General features: G+C 45.1%; 1 protein-coding gene across 2 annotated transcripts in view; it reads right to left on the bottom strand.

Moving 5' to 3' along the window:
- Nucleotides 1–10,003: 10,003 nt before the first annotated feature.
- Nucleotides 10,004–21,996, bottom strand: part of LRRC8C (leucine rich repeat containing 8 VRAC subunit C) — a 76,864-nt gene continuing 64,871 nt past the window's right edge. For both annotated transcript variants that reach the window (XM_061633599.1, XM_061633600.1), the window contains exons 4-5: nt 12,835–12,970; nt 10,004–10,447 (exon numbers count right to left, since the gene is read on the bottom strand). The gene's annotated coding sequence lies outside the window, so the exon portion shown is untranslated. The remainder of the gene's footprint in view (nt 10,448–12,834; nt 12,971–21,996) is intronic.

The following is a 21,996-nucleotide window of genomic DNA, read 5'->3' as shown; positions in this document are numbered from 1 at the left end:
CTCAAATCCTGGAGAGCTGCTCCTGGTCAGGTTAGACAATACTGAGCTAGACGGTCCAGTAGTCTGACTCAGTATAAGGCAGCTTCCTGTGTTCCTAGCAATGCCAGTGGTCCACACTGCAGACTCTGGTAAGCGAATCCTGGTGAGTTAACTCAGAGCCAAACGTGGTGTTAATGTGCAGATGGGTACGTTATGGCTGAGGCCTTTTTCTGAAGAGGAAAATCACTGCTGGTGGGGAGGAGAGGAAGATCTGGAACTGGAGAAGTGTTGGGCAAACTACTTACTTCATATTTTCCCACCCTCTGTTTCTCCACTTTCAAATGCCTCCTAAATAACTTCACTGACCCAGTAGAGTTTGTCATCATTGTTGGACACTACAATAGTTACTCTGTTATTTATTTTTATAGTGTGCCCTTTGTGACGCCCTTCCCTGGCTCTCCCTGTCCTACCTGCGCGTGGCTACTGCCTGTCACTAGGCACCACCAGGGACTCCACCAGTCCGGACTGTCCTTTTTTATTGTTTCTCTCCCCGCTCTAACACAGATCTCAACAGATCCCCCTGCTAGGCAACCACCAGTCACGTCCTAATACTAGTATTCCCAGAGACTCTGAATACTGGTATTGTTATTCTCTTCACCGCTGCCACCATTTGTTACAGTTTCCCTTCAGCCTTGGTCATTACCTTACCCTCCCTTCTGGTCTGTGAAACCCCAGCCAAGGATCAGGCCTTTGGTAAACCAAATTAAGTATTTATTAAAGATAACAAAGCTAACAAGATTAACAAGATTTCTTCTTAAGGCACATAAGCATATGGTTTTACTCAATACTAATCCAAACTCCACCCCCCTCCTTCTCCACTCTCTCCTGGCAAACCACTCTCTCAAACCCACCAAACAACCCACTCTTTCTCTTCTCCCCCCAGATTCCACTCTCACTCTTCCTTTTATACGTTCAGTCATTTTAAACACTCAGCCAATCATCTAGCATTCTACTGCCCATTCACTCCCCCTCCTTTTTCACTCCACTTACCATGTATCTTCTAAACAACCAACACTTACCATATATACATTAATATAGGAACATCACATTTCCCCCCCCTTAAACAACGGCAGAGTATTATTCCTGTTCCAGGATTTATACGTCGCGTTAACAAATAAAAGTCTCTATGGGGAAAATGTCTTTCTTTGTTCCTCCGTCTGGTCACGTCACTGCAGTCCCAGACACTTGCCTGGAAAGTCCATCGGCCAGTACATTGTCCTTGCCTTTTATGAACTGGAAGTCCACTTGATAGTCCTGTAGGGCCCAGGACCACCTCTGCAGCATAGTGTTATGGTTTTTCATAGTCTGCAACCATAACAAGGCCCGATGATCCGTAGTCACTGTGAATCTTCGTCCCCACACGTATGGGCGCAACTTGTTCAGTCCCCACACGACCGCTAGGCACTCCTTCTGGACCGACGAATAGTTTTTCTCCCTCGGCGTCAGCTTGCGACTCAGGTACGCCACTGGATGTCTGGTGCCTTCTCTCTCCTTTAGCAAGACGACTCCCAGCACGAGGTCCGACGCATCTGTAGCCACGATGAATGGTTGCTCATAGTCTGGTGCTATTAATATGGGTCCTTGGCACAAGGCATGCTTCAGTAGATCAAAAGCCTTCTGACATTCATCCGTCCATACCACACGCTCAGAACACTTCTTCTTTGTTAATTCATGCAAGGGGGTTGCTATTTCCCCAAAATTTCTCACAAACTTCTTATAAAATCCAGCCACACCCAGAAATGCCCTTACTTGTTTTTTGGTTAAGGGGATCGGCCACGCTTGTATTGCCTCCACCTTGCTCCATAAGGGGGTGATTTTCCCACTCCCCACCTTATGTCCTAAATAGATTACTTCCTTTAGTCCAAACTGGCATTTCTTAGCTTTTATTGTGAGGCCTGCTTTTCTTAAGGCCTCCAATACTGTTGTCAGGTGTTGGACATGCTCAGGCACCGACTTGCTAAAAATGGCCACGTCATCGATATAGGCCACTGCAAAATCTGACATGCCTCGCAACACAGTATTGATTAGCCTCTGAAATGAACTTGGTGAGTTCCTTAGTCCCATGGGTAAGGTCACAAACTCATATAACCCATCTGGTGTACTGAAGGCAGTTTTGGCTCTGGATTGCTCGTCTAGTTCCATTTGCCAAAATCCTTTACAGAGATCTAGTGTAGAGATAATGATTGCTGCCCCCAATAACTCTAACATTGCGTCTACCCTAGGCATAGGATACGCGTCTGGGACAGTAATTTTATTGATTAGCCGATAATCAATGCAAAACCTTGTCGTTCCATCTTTTTTCGGAACCAGGACAATACTTGAGGCCCAGGGACTGATGGATTCCCTGATCACTCCTAATTCCAGCATCTCTTCCACCTCCTTTTTGATCTCATTCAAAACTTTCCCATTCACACGGTACGGAACAGATCTGATTGGGGCATGATCTCCAGTATCAATGGAATGTATAACTATACTGGTTCGGCCAGGTTTGTTGCTAAAGAGATTCCTATAGGTTTTCAAAACTCTCAGAATCTCTTCTTTTACTTCCTCCTTCACCTCCTCTGACCATTCCACTTGATCTACCCCTCCTTTGTCTTTGCTTTCCTGTACCAAATCTGGAAGTTCAGGCCCACTTCCCTCAGGGAATAAGGTAACTTGCAACACCTGTACATCCCTGGTATGGTAAGGCTTCAACATATTTACATGAACCACTTTGCTTTTGTTTAATTGGTCTGTGGTGATTACATACGTCACTGTGTCAAGCCTTTCTCTGATGGTATATGGTCCTTCCCAGTTAGCCTGTAATTTGTCATGTTTCCTGGGTATGAACGCCATAACCATATCTCCCACATCATACACACGTTCCCTGGCTGTTCTGTCATACCAGTAACGTTGCTTCTGCTGTGCTTGACCCAAATTCTTTTTCACCACCTCCATCATTGATGTTAATTTATTGCGGAATTCCAATACAAAATCTACTACAGATGTTTTGTACTCTCCCAGGGTTCCTTCCCATGAATTTTTTAATAGTTCCAAAGGTCCCCTCACTTTTCTAGTGAACATGAGTTCAAAGGGTGAGAAGCCTGTTGACTCTTGAGGGACTTCTCTGTATGCAAATAAGAAGCATCCCAAACGTTCATCCCAGTCTTGTGGGTGATCTTGAACATAGCTTCTGATCATACCCTTCAAAACGCCATTGAATCTCTCTGTTAACCCATTAGTGGCGGGATGGTAAGTAGTGGTCTTTAGATGTTTTAGACCACAACATTTCCACATACATTGCATCACTTCTCCCATGAATACACTGCCTTGATCCGTCAGCACTTCATGAGGGAAACCCAGCCTCATAAAGATTTTTAATAAAGCCTCTGCCACTACAGGGGCTTCTACAGATCTTAGTGCTTCTGCGTCTGGGTACCTGGTGGGAAAATCCACCACCACCACTAGATATTTCTTGCCATGCCTTGTGGGTTTGGAAAAAGGGCCCACCAAATCTATTCCCACTCTATAAAAGGGTTGTCCAATTATAGGAAGGGGCTTTAAGGGTGCCTTAGTCTTTACTGCACTTTTTCCCACCTTTTGGCATATACCACAAGATAGACAATGTTGTTTTACATCTTTGGAGCTGTTTGGCCAACAATAGTGTGCCGCCAATCTCCTCTTGGTCTTTTTTATTCCCAGATGTCCTACACATGGGACAGCGTGGGCTACCTCTAGCAATCTGGTTCTGTATTTGCTAGGTACTATCAATTGCTTCACGGGTTCACATTCATCCTTTCTCTCAGCGGGCATCTACAGTCTATATAAAATCCCATTCTCACACACAACTTGATTCCTCAGTTTGTCAGTGAAAGGAATCTGTTGGGTCAGAGCTTGTTCCTTTATCTGCTTCAAACTTATATCTTTATGCAGCTCTTCCCTGAATTGCTCTGCTTCTTTCTTATCAGAGACCACTTGATACAGTTTGTCTCCTTCAGCAGGCCTGCTAGTGGTTGCTATGGTGACCTGAGGCTGGTTAACAGATTCCACCCTGTTTGTTTCACCCCCCCTTAATATGGCTTCTTTTTCTCTGCCAATTTGCTGTCTGGTCACTACATATATCTTTCCTTGGGCTCTCATTACATCTCTTCCCAGTATTACTGGTTCTTGTTGCTGGGCATTAATGCCTACTTTATATCGGCCCTCTCGGCCTCTCCAAGTCATTTCCACCAGGGCCACAGGCAAACTTTCTGGTTGACCCCTCACTCCTTGGATAGTCACAGTTTCCTGAGGTAATATTACCTCAGAATTTATTAAATCTGGCCTCAGTAATGTCTGAGCGGCACCAGTATCAAGCAATGCCCAATAATTTGCCCCTTGTACCCTCACTTCCTCTCTCAGACTTGAATCAAGGTCTGTTACTTCTGTCCAGTTTATCTGGCAGAACTGAACCTTTTTCGCTGTTTCTAAAGCCTTGGGCTCTGTTTTCACTGCCCTTGTCTGAGCAGGATTACTAATGGGGTTGGCAACCTCACATTGAAAACGTAGGTGCCCCGGTCTACCACATTTGTAGCATAATTTCTCCTCACTTTTAGGGTACACAGATCCACTCTGGGGTGTCCTGTGCCCTTCAGATTTTACTGGAGGACTCACTCTCTGTGGTACCACATCCCTTCTGCCAGCGTTATATGGTCTGGGTTTAAAATCTCTTGATGTTTTCCCCACCCAGCCAGTTCTGTTGGAGGCGAAGTGATCCGCCATCTCTGCGGCCTCCTGCACCGATGTAGGGGAACGGTCTTTGACCAGGAGCCTTATTTCTGGTGGTAACTGATGGTATAATTGATCCAATATCATGAGGTTTTTCACCTCCTCCACAGACTGAGCTTTTGCACTTGTCAGCCATTTCCCAAATATGTCCATCAGTTTTGCCCCCAGCTCCACGAAAGACCTCCCTGTCTGTATCTGGCAGTTTCTGAAAAGCTTTCTAAAATAATCAGGCCCCAGTCTGAATCTTTTAAACACTGCTTCTTTGAATTCAGCATAGGTGACGGGCCTGTCTGAGGGGAAATATTGGTATACCTCAGCCAATTCCCCTTTAATCAGGTTTGATAAATACTGCATGTATTTATCTTCAGGTAGCCCCCACAACTGAGCTGCTTTTTCAAAGGTGCTGAGGTAAATTTGAGGATCTTGACCAGGCTCATAGACAGCAAAGTCCTTTGGAGTAATTTTTATTTTTGCTCCATCTCTGTCGTTTCTTGTTTCATCAGAATGAAACTTCTCTCTTTCAAATTTTAACTTTTCTGCCTGTAATTCCGCATCCACTCTCATTCTCTCAAATTCCAACTCCCTCTGTTTTTCCTTCTCTGCACCTTCCATCCTCAATCTCTCAGCTTCCAACTCCCTCTGCTTGTCTTTCCCATCAGCTTCCATCCTCAATCTCTCAGCTTCCAACTCCCTTTGCTTGTCTTTCCCATCAGCTTCCATCCTCAATCTCTCAGCTTCCAACTCCCTCTGCTTGTCTTTTTCCTCAGCCTCCCATCTTAACTTCTCTCTCAAGTACTCTATATAAGCGGGATTGCTTAAATATCCTTCTGGGGTCTCTTCCCTGACAGGTTGTTTTTGCTGGGCAGTTGCAAATCCTATAAGTGCTACCCTCAATTCATCTACCCCTTTACCCTCGTGAGGTAAATTGAATGTTATGCACTTCTCCACCAGCTCCTCTCTTTTCATTTTTATGTATTCAGCCATGGTGTTTGAGTTCACTCACTCTTTGCCACACACTCTTTGCCAGTCACTCTCACAAGAAATCTTGTTTTGTTATTTCTGTTTGCCACACCACTGTTCTGGATTCTCTAGTATTCGTATCTGGATTCTCTGTTGTTCGTATCCCACCGCTACTGACACCACCTGTGACGCCCTTCCCTGGCTCTCCCTGTCAGGTTCCTACCTGCGCGTGGCTACTGCCTGTCACTAGGCACCACCAGGGACTCCACCAGTCCGGACTGTCCTTTTTTATTGTTTCTCTCCCCGCTCTAGCACAGATCTCAACAGATCCCCCTGCTAGGCAACCACCAGTCACGTCCTAATACTAGTATTCCCAGAGACTCTGAATACTGGTATTGTTATTCTCTTCACCGCTGCCACCATTTGTTACAGTTTCCCTTCAGCCTCGGTCATTACCTTACCCTCCCTTCTGGTCTGTGAAACCCCAGCCAAGGATCAGGCCTTTGGTAAACCAAATTAAGTATTTATTAAAGATAACAAAGCTAACAAGATTAACAAGATTTCTTCTTAAGGCACATAAGCATATGGTTTTACTCAATACTAATCCAAACTCCACCCCCCTCCTTCTCCACTCTCTCCTGGCAAACCACTCTCTCAAACCCACCAAACAACCCACTCTTTCTCTTCTCCCCCCAGATTCCACTCTCACTCTTCCTTTTATACGTTCAGCCATTTTAAAAACTCAGCCAATCATCTAGCATTCTACTGCCCATTCACTCCCCCTCCTTTTTCACTCCACTTACCATGTATCTTCTAAACAACCAACACTTACCATATATACATTAATATAGGAACATCACACCCTTCACCAAATCTTTTTCTTTTTCTTGTTAAATTGTTTTATGTTTGCCACCCTGGATTGCTTCGGGAGGAAGGGTGGGATATAAATTCATTAAATGATGATGATGATGATGATGATGACAATGACGACGACGATGATGATGATATGGGCCAGGGGCAGGTTTTAAAAATATCACAATTGTAACTATAAGTTAAATCCACAAAATCATAAGAGCAGCAAAACAGATGTTCACTGAAGCAGCAGGAGGGAAAGCACCCATTCACTCAAAAGCCTGAGTAAAGAGATGTGTCCTGACCTGGTGCCAAACACAGTACAATGATGGCACAAGACTTGCACCTTGAAGGGGAGGGCATACCACAACCTGAGAGCCATCACAGAAAAACCACTCTCATCCATCCCTGCTTTTTGAACTGCAATGCCAAGCCCCCCCCAGCAGAGGGCCTCTGACTCCCCAAAGCTCCCTGTCCCTCTTCCTCTCCCTCCCCCCCCTTGCTGGATGTTGATGCCTCTTCAGCTATCCTCACCAAGTGTAGGAGCAGTGAGAAGAGCAAAGAGAAGACAACACACACACACACAACCCTGGAGCTGACCCTGCCTCAAATTCATAGATTTAGTACAAGAACTAGGCTAAGGCCATGGGTAGACATAGGTGAATCTAGACTAGGAAGGGGACCTTCTCCAATCTAGGGGCCCTGAGGTCAGTCGCAGTGAGGGCTGACCCCTGAAGTACAGCAGACAGAACATGCTATTCTGTTGATCAGACCAGGGACTGTCTCCAGATGTTTCCCAAGCATAGGCCACCCACAGGCTTCCTACTGCCTGCCAACCATTCCGGCAGGATTTTCAATTCCCTTCTTTGTGTGAAGAGGGCTCTGAGGCTACACACTCCCATGTAGCTCAGGCTGGGCCTTAGCCTCTGGCCCAAAGAACTTCCCAGCTGAAGCCCCACTAATTAATGCCTCGACCACAATTAAGCAGATGTTGACACTGCCATACAAATGTTGCACGTGTCATTCAATGCATGCAGCAAAGGCATGTGAAGTGTTACTCCGTGTCAGCTGGATCGCTGGCACAGGGGACGGTGTTTTTTGAATGGCTGACATAAGCCACAATAAGTAAAACATAGCCCAACGCTAGCCCAAGTGCTATTATGAAAGGTACCTTTTTCTCTGAGTCCACTAATGTATCTGACTCTCAAGGACAATGCCTTCTCAAAACCAGGTGTTTCAACCTGAAATGCAGAAGGGCGTCTTGAACATGCACACTATATTTCATTTCGATATCTCACCATCATCACATGGGGTTATTTGCCGCATTTCCAAATAACACTCGGAGCAGCTCACAAGAACAGGAAGCTGATCATCAACATATAGGTACAACAAAAACATAAATATATCAAACAAATTTCATACAGAATTCTGTTGGCAAGCTAATAAACCATTCATATCTCCCTAAATAAATGAAAAACAAAATATAAGAGCTCTGCTGGGTCAGACCAAAGGCTCTTCCTGTTCTAACCTATATGCCTACGGGAAGCCCTAAAGCACCTTCTAGGCACCTTCTTCAGCAGCAGGAGCAGCATTTCTTGTAGCTGGAGTTAGCCAAGGTCCGGCCTTCCAAGTTCTGATGGAAATGGGCCAAAGAGAGAGCAAGGCTTGTAAGGCTCTCAGCTCTAAGTACCACCAGCACCACCAGCAGTCTTTGAAAATGGGGTCAGTCAGGGCCCCACCCTCTCAGGCCATGGAGAAATAACAATCCCAAACAAGTATGTGGACTTGGTGTTCACAGCAGAACTGTCACATTATAAACGAACTGGCAAATGAAATCCCTAATAGGCCAGTGGTTATTGAACCCAAGTCCTCTCTTTACTCAGTCAACAAGTGAATAAACGGATACAAAGTCAAACAGATACAATTAAGATCTTGGAAATTTTGGACTTTATCACATAATTCTGTAACGCCCTTATATTATGATGCATGCTTGTGAAAGAAAATTGTGATGATGTTGCTATCTGCCTAGTGAATTGGGTAATCTTGAGCAAATCCCTCAGCCTAATCTTTCTGTCACATTTATGCTTGGGATTAAAAAAAGAATGTATTGCAACATTCTTAGGACCCAGCAAGAAAGAAAACTAAATGGTAATTTCGACTCAAATGCTTTACCATAAGCCGAACAGCATATCCAGTATGAGATAGCAGCTGTCTCAGAGACCAGCAGCTTCTGTTATTTCCCCATTCAACAGCAAGAAATGCAGTGCTAACATCTCAAGTTTTCTTATATTATTTTCCCTGCTACCAGACTGGGAGAAAAAGGCTATGCAAGGGTGATATAACTATGAAGGGAGGGATCAGTCTCTTTCCAGTCTGTGTCAATTTTACATGTTTTCATTAATCAGCCAATCTTTTGAAAAATCTGCATGAAAATTTGCATTTGGATACATATTTTATCACAAAATATTATTTAAATACTATTTTATCTCAATTTTAATGCATATTTTATCTCAATGCACAAAGGTCTAAATGTATTTTATCCTAAAATATGATTTTTAACTCATTTTGTATGTTTTTTTAAGCTGAGAAACGTATTGCAAAATTTGAAATGTGAAATAAGAAGGATAGTGACATTCAGATCAGAATATAAGTGCAGGTCAGGTCAGTTCACAATGGAATTCTCAGAAATCGGATTCCTCAGGCATCCCTAGATAAAACTGTTCCTGGAACGTCTTGCAATGATTTCTCAGTTGATAGAACAATAGCATTGTTCACTTTTTGTTATTCAATAAATAATAGAGAATATTGCTGAAGAATGCTTGTGGGCTTCCCATGGGCATCTGCTTGGCCACCATGGGGAACAGGATGCTGGACTAGATGGGCCTCTGGATTGATCCATTAGGGCTCTTCCTATGTTCTAAGTGGTCCATAGCTTAGCCTTATTTATTTCCCTTCCTTCTCAATGCCTGTTATGGTTGCCAACCAACTGTACATAAAAGACAAAGAAAAACAACCAGCCCAGCTTCGTTTGCCTTCCTTTTCTGACCAAAAAGGTGGAAACAAAGCGACCGTGGGTGAATGAAGAATATGGACTTAAGTGATCTTACACTACCCCTCTTTAGATCACAGAATCATAGAATAGTAGAGTTGGAAGGGGCCTATAAGGTCATCAAGTACAACCTCCTGCTCGATGTAGGAATCCAACTTAAAGCATACCTGACAAGTAGCTGTCCAGCTGTCTCTTGAATGCCTCCAGAGTTGGAGAGCCCACCACCTCCCTAGGTCATTGGCTCCATTGTCATACCACTCTGAAAGTTAGGAAGTTTTTCAGCCGAAATCTGGCTTCCTGTAACTTGACCCATTTTTCCATGTCCTGCACTCTGGGGTAGTTGAGAAGAGTTCCTGGATCTCCTCTATGTGACAACCTTGAAGAATGCTATCATATCTTCCCTAAGTCTTCTCTTCTCAAGGCTAAACATGCCCAGTTCTTTCAGTTTCTCCTCATAGGACTTCTGTTTCCAGTCCCTGATCATCATGGTAATGAATATTACATCACTGACTTCAAGATGTGGTAAGCCAGTCCAGTTGCATTTATAGGGCCTCCTGCTCATTCTGCTGAGCGGGGCCCTGGATCTCTGTCCACAAATCTTGCACTCTTGGGTTTGGGGTAGGGGCTGCAGACAGATATTCAAGAGTGGAACTGGAGGTGTACATTGCAGGTGACGAGCAGTTTCTTCCTGATTGTTGTCACAGGCAATGGCAAAGAACAAATGCAGAGTTAGTCCAACATTATTGCAAGCTGCCTGCTACTTCTGTTGCTAGAGGTTGGTGGTGACCCAGAGAACGCTGTCTGCTGGAATGCAATATAGGAGCAGTTCAGGGTTGAAGCTGACTTAGATCTCAGGTAACTTGTATTTATTTGACAGTAAATAAAAGTGGTTTCCAACATAAAACAATACAATGAAAGTCATGCTACATCACAGCAACACATTATACAATTTAAAGCGTGGATGGGGGACCTGCGGCCCTCCAGATGTTGCTGGACTCCAACTCTCTTCAGACCCAACCAGCATGGCCAGTGATCAGGGATGATGGAGGTGTCCAACAACATCTGAAGGGCAACAGGTTCCCTATCCCTGATTTAAAGCTATGGGGAAGGGAGGAAGGGGGAGGTGGTCAAATATTAAAACTCACTAGGACTGTTTTCTTAAAGGGTGAGAGCAAGAGGGCTAAACAGGTGTCACAGGGGAGATCCAGATAAGTCCTTATCTCATGTACTCACCAACCTCAGATGAGGGTGGAACATGGAGCAGAGCCTCCCTTAATTGTCTCAAGGAGTGGACAAGATCACACAAGAACAGGCAGACCTTTATAAGTATCCTAGGTGGAAACTCTATAGTATGCATAACCATAAGATAGCACACGTTTTGTCTCTGTGTCTGAGAGAGCAGACAGAAGTGGTGTGTGTGTGTGTGTGTGTGTGTGTGTGTGTGTGTGTGTGTGTGTGAGAGAGAGAGAGAGAGAGAGAGAGAGAGAGAGAGAGAGAGAGAGAGAGGTACTGATGTTCTTCATCTCTAAAAAAGGTAAATATTTTCTACCAATGTCAGTTAAGATGAGCTGAATCATACCATGCACACGTGTGACTTGACCTGTAGCCTGGGCTTGGCTGACTTTGTTGAGTTACTTGTGGCACTGGATGGCTTTGGGATATATTTGGACCCCAATGAGATTTCCAAAGGAAGGATGGGGTCACTTTGCAGCCTCGATACCTTCTTTTTCTTCTTCAGTCACCACAAGGGTGCTTAACACTACCAAAGCACCTTGAGCCAAAAATCACTTATTCAAAGGAGGTAGAATTTTTCTGAGCAGTATGCATTGGCCTCTTCCCCATGCATATTGAGAAGACAACACAATTTCTGGGGTATTTTTGGACCCCAGTGTGTTTTTTTGTGTGTGAGCATTTTTATTCCAGAAAGAAAATAGTAAGTGGTAACTGACTGAAATTTGAGGACATTGTACAGATTAAAAGGACATCCCCGTAGGTCTACTTATGCACAATGAGAAGTGCACCTGGGGCCCAAAAATACCCCACAAGTCTGTATGAAGGTAGTGTGGCGCAGTCATAGTTAGAGCTTGGAAAAGTTACTTTTTAAAACTACAACTCCCATCAGCCCCAGCCAGCATGGCCACTGGACTGGGCTGATGGGAGTTGTAGTTCAAAAAAATAACTTTTCCAAGCTGTGGTCATAGTCTGGATGATGTGGTGATGATCTTTGGAGGCTTGATAGTTGTATGTATATGGTATTGCTTGGTGGCAGGGGACCTCCAAGTACATTAAATAGTTGCATACTTTACAGGAAAGTAGCATTTTCTACCCTGTAGCAGGCTCTACCCTGGGCTGCCTCCACCCCCAGGTATAAAAATATATACTCTCTCTCTCTCTCTCTCTCGCACATGCGCATGTGTGTGTGTGTGTGTGTGTGTGAGAGAGAGAGAGAGAGAGAGAGAGAGCACAAATAAATATTTTTCTTTTTAATTAAAAAAAATTCAAGAGTTGGTTCTCCTAATGCTATTCCCTGCCCAGAGGTCAGAACATGGAACAAATAGAGAACTACAGTGCAAACCAGTGGTACATCACTTTTTACTCATCAGTAACACACACACCCCAAGTGATAGCACTAGAAGTATACTTTCTGGAAATGCCAATGGAACGACTCTTCCAAACATATGTGATTATGTTGAATCATCCTGAGCCTCACTGGAGGTCAGTGTCTTATGTGAGTCATGCCCTGCAGCCTTTGCAAAATCTTTGCTTTCCATCTTAGAAAGAGGAAACCTTTTTTCAAAAAAACCCCAAAAAACTCCTTTCCCCTTCGGCTATCACTTGGTCCCTCTGGGAGGGAAAAGGAAGCAAACTATTTATTTGCAGAGCTGTTCCAAGTACAAAAGGGGGAAAGAGAGCAATTTGAAAGATGAGATGGTGGCGAAACTGCTCTATGATGGAAAAGTGATTATTTAAATATATATCTACTCAGTAGGGAAAGAAAGTAGGCAGAGATGGCAACAAAAAGGAGACAAGCTTTTCAGAGGATTGTGGTCCTAAGGCAGGGGCCAGTGTACCAACTCAGGAAAAAGCAATGGAACAATCGTCCTTTGTAATTTCATTGCAGAAGGTACATGAGGACCACATGACTAAATGCTCTCTCACATCAAAAAGTCCTTCCTGTAGACACTCACCTGAGAAGGGATGGCTGGGAGCCCCTGAAGGCATGGATTGGGTTGGCTGCCAAATCTTCAGTCTGTATGTCCAAAGTCCTCCCTTATCAGGCAGTGAGGCTCAGGCCTTCTCAGAGGTCCAGAGGGGCCTGGGCCACTTCCAGATTTTGAGGAAGGTCAAAATGACAACACACAAAAACAAAAGAAGGCACCAAAAAAAAGAGTGAGTGGTTTATAACCAGCCAATCAGAGGGCCCATCCATACCTAACCGCAAAATCCACGCTTTCCATATTCACTTGGTGGCCTCAAGATCCATACGTGACCTGTTTGTGGTCGGCCTTACATTGTGAAAACCTGATTTTCAAGCATCCATACACGTGGGCTTTTTTGCGTGTGTCTAAATTGCTTTAGCATTGGCCACTCCCCCAAGTCCACCCCTTTCCAGTGATTGGCCCATAATGGTCATTTGCTTTTTGCATGCTTTTTCTTAAGAGTGCAGAAACTTTTTTTAAAAAAAATTCCCACGCATGCACAGGTTTGTGGATGTGCAAAAGGGCAAAGTTAATGCCCCCCACAAGTGCAAGTAAAATGTCTGGGCTGTTACGTATAACATAGTGCATACTAAGGATGGGAGCCGCTGGTTACCCCTGATTCCACTGAATTTGTCGAACTGGGAGGCAAATCCCTTTCCATGTTCGATTGTTTCCCACTGTCTGCTGATGTTACCATTTTGAAAGGGCTTTCCTTCTGCCCAGTGCACCCACCAAACCTCCTCTTCATGCCTCCTCCTCCCAAATTGTATTAGATCCTCCATCACCCACCATGGAAGAAAGCAAGAGATCGTTTGTCATTAAGTTTCAAGTTAGCAAAGGGAGGACCCAGATTAGACAGTTTCAGGTTTGGAGGAAAATAACACAACTTACAGTGCATGCACTCACTCACACACTCACACACACACACACACACAGAGAGAGAGAGAGAGAGAGAGAGAGAGAGAGAGAGAGAGAGAGATGGCTGCCTGGCTCTTTGGTCTATTTGACTCTCCCTCCCATCCCCATCAGCTGTTGGGCAGGAAAAGAGAGGCTTTGCCTGCTGCTGGATTGGCTGCAAGATCAATACCCCATTAAAGTACTAGAGTTAACTCTCCCCCCTCTCCCCCATCAGCCCAAGGAAGCTCAGTTAAAAACCTCCTCCTTTAAACTCTGTGTTTTAAATGTTTGCGTAAATATCACAAAATAGCCTTTAAGTGGAAATATTATTCATTAAACATTTGATTTTACATTTGATCGCAAAATAGTAGAGTTTTTTTTAAACACCCAATGCAATACAGTTACAGAAGCCAGAAGAAGGACGTACCCCAGTTCTGTACCAGAAGCAGGAATGAACTGTAACGAAGGAGGAGGCATGGACAGAGGGTGGATCCAACTTCAGTACTGGAAATGCAACTGGCTGTTAGGGGGGAAGGAGACATGGGGCTTGGCATATGATGGAGAAACGCCCATGGACTGCCTTTTGCAAGAAAGTCCACGGCATTGCGTCCGAGCACACAGACGTTAATGTTATTATCGATACAGGAAAGCATATCGGGTTTTTGGTGGTATTTCTAAAGCGAACATGTGAATGCAAAAATCCGTACTAGCTTGCAAGTCATATGGATGACAGTGAATTAATGAGGACGCATTGCAGGTTACACAGTCGTAGGGATGTGCCCTGAGAAAACATGTTCATCATCATCTAATCTTGTACCATCAGAATGGATATAGTTTTACCAATGTTTATGAACATTTGTATGACAAAATCAGTATCAATTAACAAAAAGACTATGTCTTTTACCAAATCACACCTCTTCTATGCTTAAATGTTCACCTCTAAGCGTGTCATATTTTGGTCCAATGTGCATGAAAACAAGTTGTGAAACCAAAAATACCCCCAAATTAACACGTCTAAATTTTAAGACTCCCTTGAGCTGGAGGTTCAAGCCAAATGGCCCTCCTGCTCCCTTCCCCCTGAATAGCCCCAGCAAGGGTGCCCAGAGCAAGGTAACTTCCCCATCCAAGGTGGGACAGATGTGCATATGTTGTGCCCCTGCTCCTTCTCCCTCCCTCCTTCCTGTGAGCAAGGTATGCACACATATACAGGACTTCTGCAAATCTCTAGGTTCCCTGAGCATGTTGATCCTTCCCTCTTGTGTTTTGCTGATGACATATTTGCTGCATAAGCACTGGTACGCTAGCCTGAGCATCAGAAATAGACCGAAGAAGCAGAGCTCTTTACCTGATCCTCTGGCTCACAAGGTTGGAAAAGATAACGCTTTGCAACAAAAGCAGGACTTCCTGCAGTAACTTGGCTCATATGGAAATGTTTTCTTTTCTTTTTTTAAAAAATGGACATGTAAAAGTCCAAGCAGTCTATGTGCAAGGCAATGGAGCACAAGGATTCTGAATGCAAACTGTTTGGTTTGACTTGGGAGGAGGCGTTGGGGGGAAGAGTTTAAACTTATGGACCTTTGCTATATCCTGAGAGGTAGGGGAAATTTTTTTTACTGGAAATTCATACAATCCACGGCCCCACCTGTGACCTGCAATATTAACACTGGCCTACACTGCAGAGCTTCTATAACCTGTTCTTTCTCAGCACAGCCCTCCAACCTGCAACAGGGTTATAACAGTGAACTCCACTGCAGAATTGTTGCATACGATTCTCTCAGCCCATGCTACAATAGGGGTTTAATACAACTGGACAATACTCCAGGGTTGGTGTAAATCATTCAGAGCCTGAGCTGAAGTATTCATTGTGGACTACACTGCAGGACTGTCTTAAGCCCGCTCTCCAAGTGACAGCCCTTTCCAAGAAGAACAAATGAATTGCATTTGCTCTGGAATTTGCATTGGGGGTGTTATTTTCAAAAGTGTCACATTAAGGGGTGGGGTGGACACACTGGTGGCCAGTCCCAGCTACATTAAAATCTTGGATTTTTTTCATTGATTTCTATGGGCAACTCTCACTTCTGTCCCTCAGGATATTTAAAAATAGCTTCCCAGTATAAACAAGCAAATGACCTATTCAAGCAATGAGATGGTTCTGCCTACCCCTTCTATATCTATGTGATTCTTCCTCCATCCTCCTTTTCATTCAGCCTCCCACCTACTTTTCTGCCCCCCTCCAGTCAGTCAGTATTTCATGTCCCCTAAGCAGATTCAGTCCTCATAGGGCTGTTTGGAAGGAGGTTTGCCCCTTAGCATTTTTTTTCTGCAGATTTGTTTTTGGTACATCTGCAAAACTCAGGGCTCCCCTGAGTCTGCTGACAGCTCCACCTTGTCCATGGGTGCTGCTGTTTTAGCTACAGAAGCGTCGACATCCTCTTCTGAAGATCAGAAATGATGCTCTTCAGATGGTGTCCTGAAAGTTCTGATAAAATTATGTTCTGGGTCTTCATCACATCGTAACTTTTTGATGATTGTCAGTGCAGAGGTTTAAGAGTGCATTATTATTATGTGCGTTTGAGTGATTTAGGATTATTCTGAGGCTTTCAGTGTGCAGTCTTGGAGGCACCATCCAACCAAAAGTGATGCAGTCATATTTCTTCTATTTATATGACCTGCTCATGCTTTAGCCTCTTGACTAATTAAGGTACTTGCTTGGCTTTAGGAAAAAAGGGGAGGCTTTCAGGAAATTATGCAGGCAACTGTTACATATATAATAACCTATATTTCAGTGCAATAATCTAATTCCTCGCTTATGGCAAGCACCCAGCTACTTGCCCACATCTTGGGTTTTTAACTCCTGAGAGCTCATTAAGCCACATCTCTAGCCAATGGCCACTGTCTGAGAAAAAGTAATAATGTGCACAAGCTATCATCCTGGGGGGGGGGAACCTCAGGCCTGTGGGCCAAATGTGGCCCTCTAAGCTTCTCTATGTGGCCAGTCCCGTGCCCAGGCAGCATCCTTCACCAGCCTGGCTTCACACCCTCCTTTAGTGTTGCTTTTGCCTGACTGGAATAAGCCCTTGAGTTGTGATAGCCTCTTGAATGGCTGGAAGCAGAGATGTTAGATGTCTAACTGTTAGAGCCATACGACAATGGAACCAATTACCTAGAGAGGTAGTGGACTCTCCACACTGGAGGCATTCAAGAGGCAGCTGGAGAGCCATCTGTCGGGAATGCTTTGATTTGGATTCTTGCATTGTGCAGGGGTTTGGACTTGACGGCCTTATAGGCCCCTTCCAACTCTACTATTCTATGATTCTATGTATTTGTGTAGAACAGAGGCAAAACCCACTCTGACTTTCGTGTGGCTGGAATGGAGCCTACAGTATAAAGGTGTAAGTCACATCCATTGATCTGCCCATTTTTGCCTCTGGCCACACTCACCATGATGCCCCTCCCCTTCAGAAGGTTTCTCATGAAAGAATGTGGCCCTGCTATAATCCTTAGGAACCTCCATGTGTAGAGGCAGTATACCTCTAAATAGCAGATGCTTGAGGGGGCGAGGGTTGGAAGGACAGGAGAAGGCTGTCAACTTCATGCCATATTTATGTCCATTGCAGATCTAAATCTCTGAGCTGGTCTAAATCTAAATCTCTCCCCAGTTGAGGGCGGGTGGCATGTGTTGAAGGACCGGGACAGCTTTAGTTCCTTCAGATCCAAGCCATTTACTGGTCCTTCCCCCAACACATCCCCCTTTCTTTTCTGCTGACGTCGGAGCCCTGGTGTTGTTGAGGCCACAGTGTCAGAGGGAGGGGCAGGTTGGACAGCAAGGAGGAGTGATCTGACATTGGGATTCCCCCTCTGATGCCAGAGCTCCATCACTGAAGTCAGAGCAGGAAGTCCAATATATCCTATGTCCTCTGAGATGCCCTTCCAGGGGCCACAGCATTGTACCCTAAAGCCCTTTTAGATCAAAGTAATCAGGAGATCTGATTCTGCGTTGCAGAGGAATCTCTCTGCTGTGAGTTTTCAGGTAGAGGCATTTCATCCATGGCCCAGACCTCTGGGGTGATGATTTGGCTGACTGAAGCACACCCATCCAGAAACTTCTAGATCAGCATACCGCAGCTAGGTGCTGCTGGAGCAACCAATGCTTAAGCCGAAGAAAGGAAGTCTAAAAATAGCCAGCCTTTCCTGTCACGGTGTGCACTGTTTCCTTAAGCATTGATATTTCTGTCAAGTGAGAGAGACAGAGATGGATGAAACTGTAGGCTGGCGAAGGGGGTGCCCAAATGCCCTGGCTATGAATATGCTCAGAAGATTTGGCACCAGATTAAAGGTAGCAGACCCACTCTGCAGCACTGTGTGGGCTCGGCATATGGACTTAAGCTAACAGACGTTGCCATATGGAGGCTGGCATGTCTTGCACAACAGTACGCAGGCAAACCTGCAACCCCATCGTCATTTTTGTCTCCACAGATGTCTGTGCCTTGCGACAATTGTGTGCCATCGATTCAAGGGCACATGTGCTGAAGATGGCTGCTTTTTGCACCGGAGCATCCACCCTCCCTGATGTGGTGGCAAGATATCCCAAGTGGCTTCTGTGTTTATTTGTGATGCCATCAGCCATGTGCTAAATCATGGGTGGGGAACCTTTTTCAGGATGAGGGCCACATTCCCTCATGGGCAACCTTCCACGGGCCACATTCCAGTGGTGATTTCAGTGATGCAAAAGCCAGACGTTCCTACACGCACCTACGTCTCCATTCTCCAGGCAAGCAATAGGCATGATCACAGTTCAAGGACACATAGCAGTGAGGTCAAAGCATTAGAGGCGGGCATGGCACAGGCCAGTGAGGGGCATGGCCTGGGAAGAGTCTGATGAGAGCCCGATCGAGACGCTTGGAGGGCCACATTTGGCTCCAGGGCCTGCCTTAAATGGTTGTATACTCCCCACTTCTGTGAGCAGTGGGAAATTCCTGAGACTAAGCTTTGGTTTCTTTTAGATGAGAGCACACTGGAGACTTAGAGCACCTGAGTTTCCTGACAAATATGCAAGTAGAGCAGATGTAGAGGCAAAAGGGCTGGCAGTTGTACAAGGCAGCAGATCCACTGCCTCTCGTCCATTTATCAAAGAGGAGCCTTGCGGCACCAAGTACCTTCAGCTCTCTTTCTCTCTGACCCAAACTTCAGCCTGATGTTTCCTAACTCACGTACCTGTCCAAGCCCTTAGCTGGGAGGGGAGGACATCACCTTTTCCTAAGGTCTGGTGGCTGGAGAGCATCTCCTAACAAATAGCTCCCATCGGCCAACCATTCTGTGCTACGCATCAGGTGTCTTCAAAAAGAATGGTCAGCCAGCTGCCCCTAACAAAAGTGTTGATCAGAATTAACTTTAGAGCAAACGGGATCCCAGAGTTACTGCAGGAAGTAACCTGATGATCTTCAAATGTGTTGTAGCCTCTGGGTTCCCATCTTCCTGCCGGGCTTGTTACCAAAGTGTTGTGTTGTGTTTGTTTGCATGCATTTACTATCTGGCAAGCAGGTACAATGGGAATAAATTAAATTGCAATGGCAGAGTCCATTATCCCAAGTATGTTAGGAACATAGAAACATAAGAAGCTGCCTTATACCAAGGTAGACCATTGGTCCATCCGGCTCTCTATTGTCTACAGTGACTGGCAGCAGCTCGCCAAAGTTTTAGGCAGGGGTCCTTCCCATCCCTCCCTGGAGATGCTGGGGAATGAACCTGAAACCTGCACGCAAAGGAGCACTGAGCTATGGCCCTTTCCTTGGGCAACCTTCCCTACAAGGTTCTTCTCACAGACCCCTGTGTAGCTCTCAGCATCTCCAGATACCCAAGCACCTAATTCGTTCCCCCTTGACAATCCTCTGGTGCCTATTCACTTCCTTTGCTCTGTTTTGGCTTAGATGGCAGCTGTGCTATCTGCAGGGCCATGTGGCCAGGTTTAACTAGAGATGCCAGGGATTGAATCTGGGATAATAATAATAATAATAATAATAATAATAATAATAATAATAATAATAATAATAATAATAATAATAATAATAAAATTTTATTTAATTAGTCGCCCATCTGTCTGCCTAAGCGGACACTCTGGGCGACGTACACAATATAAATACAATGTAAAAACATATACATACAGCAAATTACAATATTAACAGCAATTCATCTAACCATCCTTCAGTAATACAATATAAAGACCTAACCCACCCCCGAAATCCCATAGGCCTGCCTGAACAGCCAGGTCTTTAAAGCTTGGCAAAAAGCCATCAGGGAGGAGGCGAGACGAAGGTCAAAAGGAAGCAAGTTCCAGAGGGTGGGGGCCACGATCGAAAAGGCCCTCTCTCTGGTCCGCACCAGTCTAGCTGTTTCCACTGGTGGGACCGAGAGAAGGTCTTGTGAGGCTGATCTTGTTTGGCGGCATATTTGGTGATACTGGAGGCGTTCCTTCAGATAGACTGGGCCGGAACCGTATAGGGTTTTAAAGGTTAGTACCAACACCCTGAATTGGGCCCGGTACACAACTGGCAACCAGTGTAACTCCATCAATCCTGGGGTAACATGATCTCGGCGACGGGTCTGCATTATTAAGCGTGCTGCCGCATTATGTACCAGTTGTAATTTCCGGACCGTCTTCACGTAGAGCGCATTACAATAGTCTAATCGAGAGGAGACCAGGGCATGTATCACTCGTGGGAGCAGGTGTAAAGGAAGGTAGGGACACAGCCTTTGTACCAGATGAAGTTGGTACCAAGCTGCCCGGCTCACTGCAGAAACCTGAGCCTCCATAGACAGCTGGGAGTCCAAAATGACCCCTAGACTGCGGACCTGGTCTTGCAGGGGTAATTTCACCCCATTAAGTACCAGGTCAAAATTTCCCAGCCTTCTCTTATCCCCCACTAATAACACCTCAGTCTTGTCGGGGTTTAGCTTCAGCCTGTTCTCTCCCATCCATCCACTTACTGACTCCAGGCAATTGGACAAGGTATCCACAGCCAACTCTGGTGAGGATTTGAATGAGAGATAGAGCTGTGTGTCATCCGCATATTGGTGACACTGCAGCCCAAAACTCCTGATGATGGCACCCAGCGGTTTCATATAAATGTTGAATAGCATGGGGGAGAGGATAGAGCCCTGTGGCACGCCACAGTTGAGGGGCCAAGGGTCTGAAACCTCATCCGCTAACGCTACTCGTTGGTATCTGCTGGAGAGATAGGAACGGAACCACCGTAAAACAGTGCCTCCTATTCCCAGCCCCTCCAGCCGACTTAACAGGATACCGTGGTCAACAGTATCGAAGGCCGCTGAGAGATCCAGGAGGACGAGGAAAGTGTGTTCTCCCCTATCCAACGCCCTCCTCATATCATCCACCAGAGCGACCAAGGCTGTTTCAGTTCTGTGTCCAGTCCTGAAGCCCGACTGGAAAGGATCTAAATAATCTGCTTCCTCCAAGTGTGTCTGTAAATGCAGGTGCTCTGCCATTGGACCATGATCCCTGCCCATTTGCCCCTAAAAGATATCCCTCCATTCTCCTAGCACTGCTTAATGAATGAAATATTCGTCCACATTCATTCCAGTAAGACCAGAACCAGGATAGGCCATACATTTGGTATCTATCAGGACTAAAACTGAAATCATATGAATACACCACGTTGACTGGTAGAATGCACAGTTTATGTAGTATGCATTCAGGCCCCATCTGCACTATACATTTAAAGCAGTATCATATCACTTTAAACCAGTGGTTCTTAACCTTTTCCACTGCCAGCACCCCTGGGATTTCCAAAATATGCTCTTGCACCCCCTGAAAAAATACAGTTCATTTTTAATTTTAATTTAATTTAATTTAATTTAATTTAATTTTAACGTGTGTTTTAGCCTAACTTAGCTAAGATAAACGACAGTTTTCCAGAATCTTTGGCTGGGCCTCTTACCCCTAGAAAAAGTGTCTCGTACCCCCGGGGTGGCGGTGCACCCCAGGTTAAGAACCACTGCTTTAAACAGTCATGGCGTCCCTTGAAAAGCCTGAGAACTGTCGTTTGGAAAGAGTGCTGAGAGTTGTTGTGATACTGCTTTAAATGTATAGTGCAGATGGGGGTCTAGCTGAGCTTAGCTTCTGCAGAATGGATGACTGCTGATTGGCCTTTATGCTGAGATACTGTTCTATTAAAAATAAATCAGTTGAAAACTGAGCTTGCTCTTTATTTGAGGCCAGATCATTGAGAACAATAT

Source organism: Rhineura floridana, chromosome 6 (assembly GCF_030035675.1).
Source record: "Rhineura floridana isolate rRhiFlo1 chromosome 6, rRhiFlo1.hap2, whole genome shotgun sequence".
Lineage (NCBI taxonomy): Eukaryota > Metazoa > Chordata > Lepidosauria > Squamata > Rhineuridae > Rhineura > Rhineura floridana.
The sequence above is the reverse complement of the archived record's forward strand: the minus strand, read 5'-3'. Positions and strand labels throughout refer to the sequence as shown.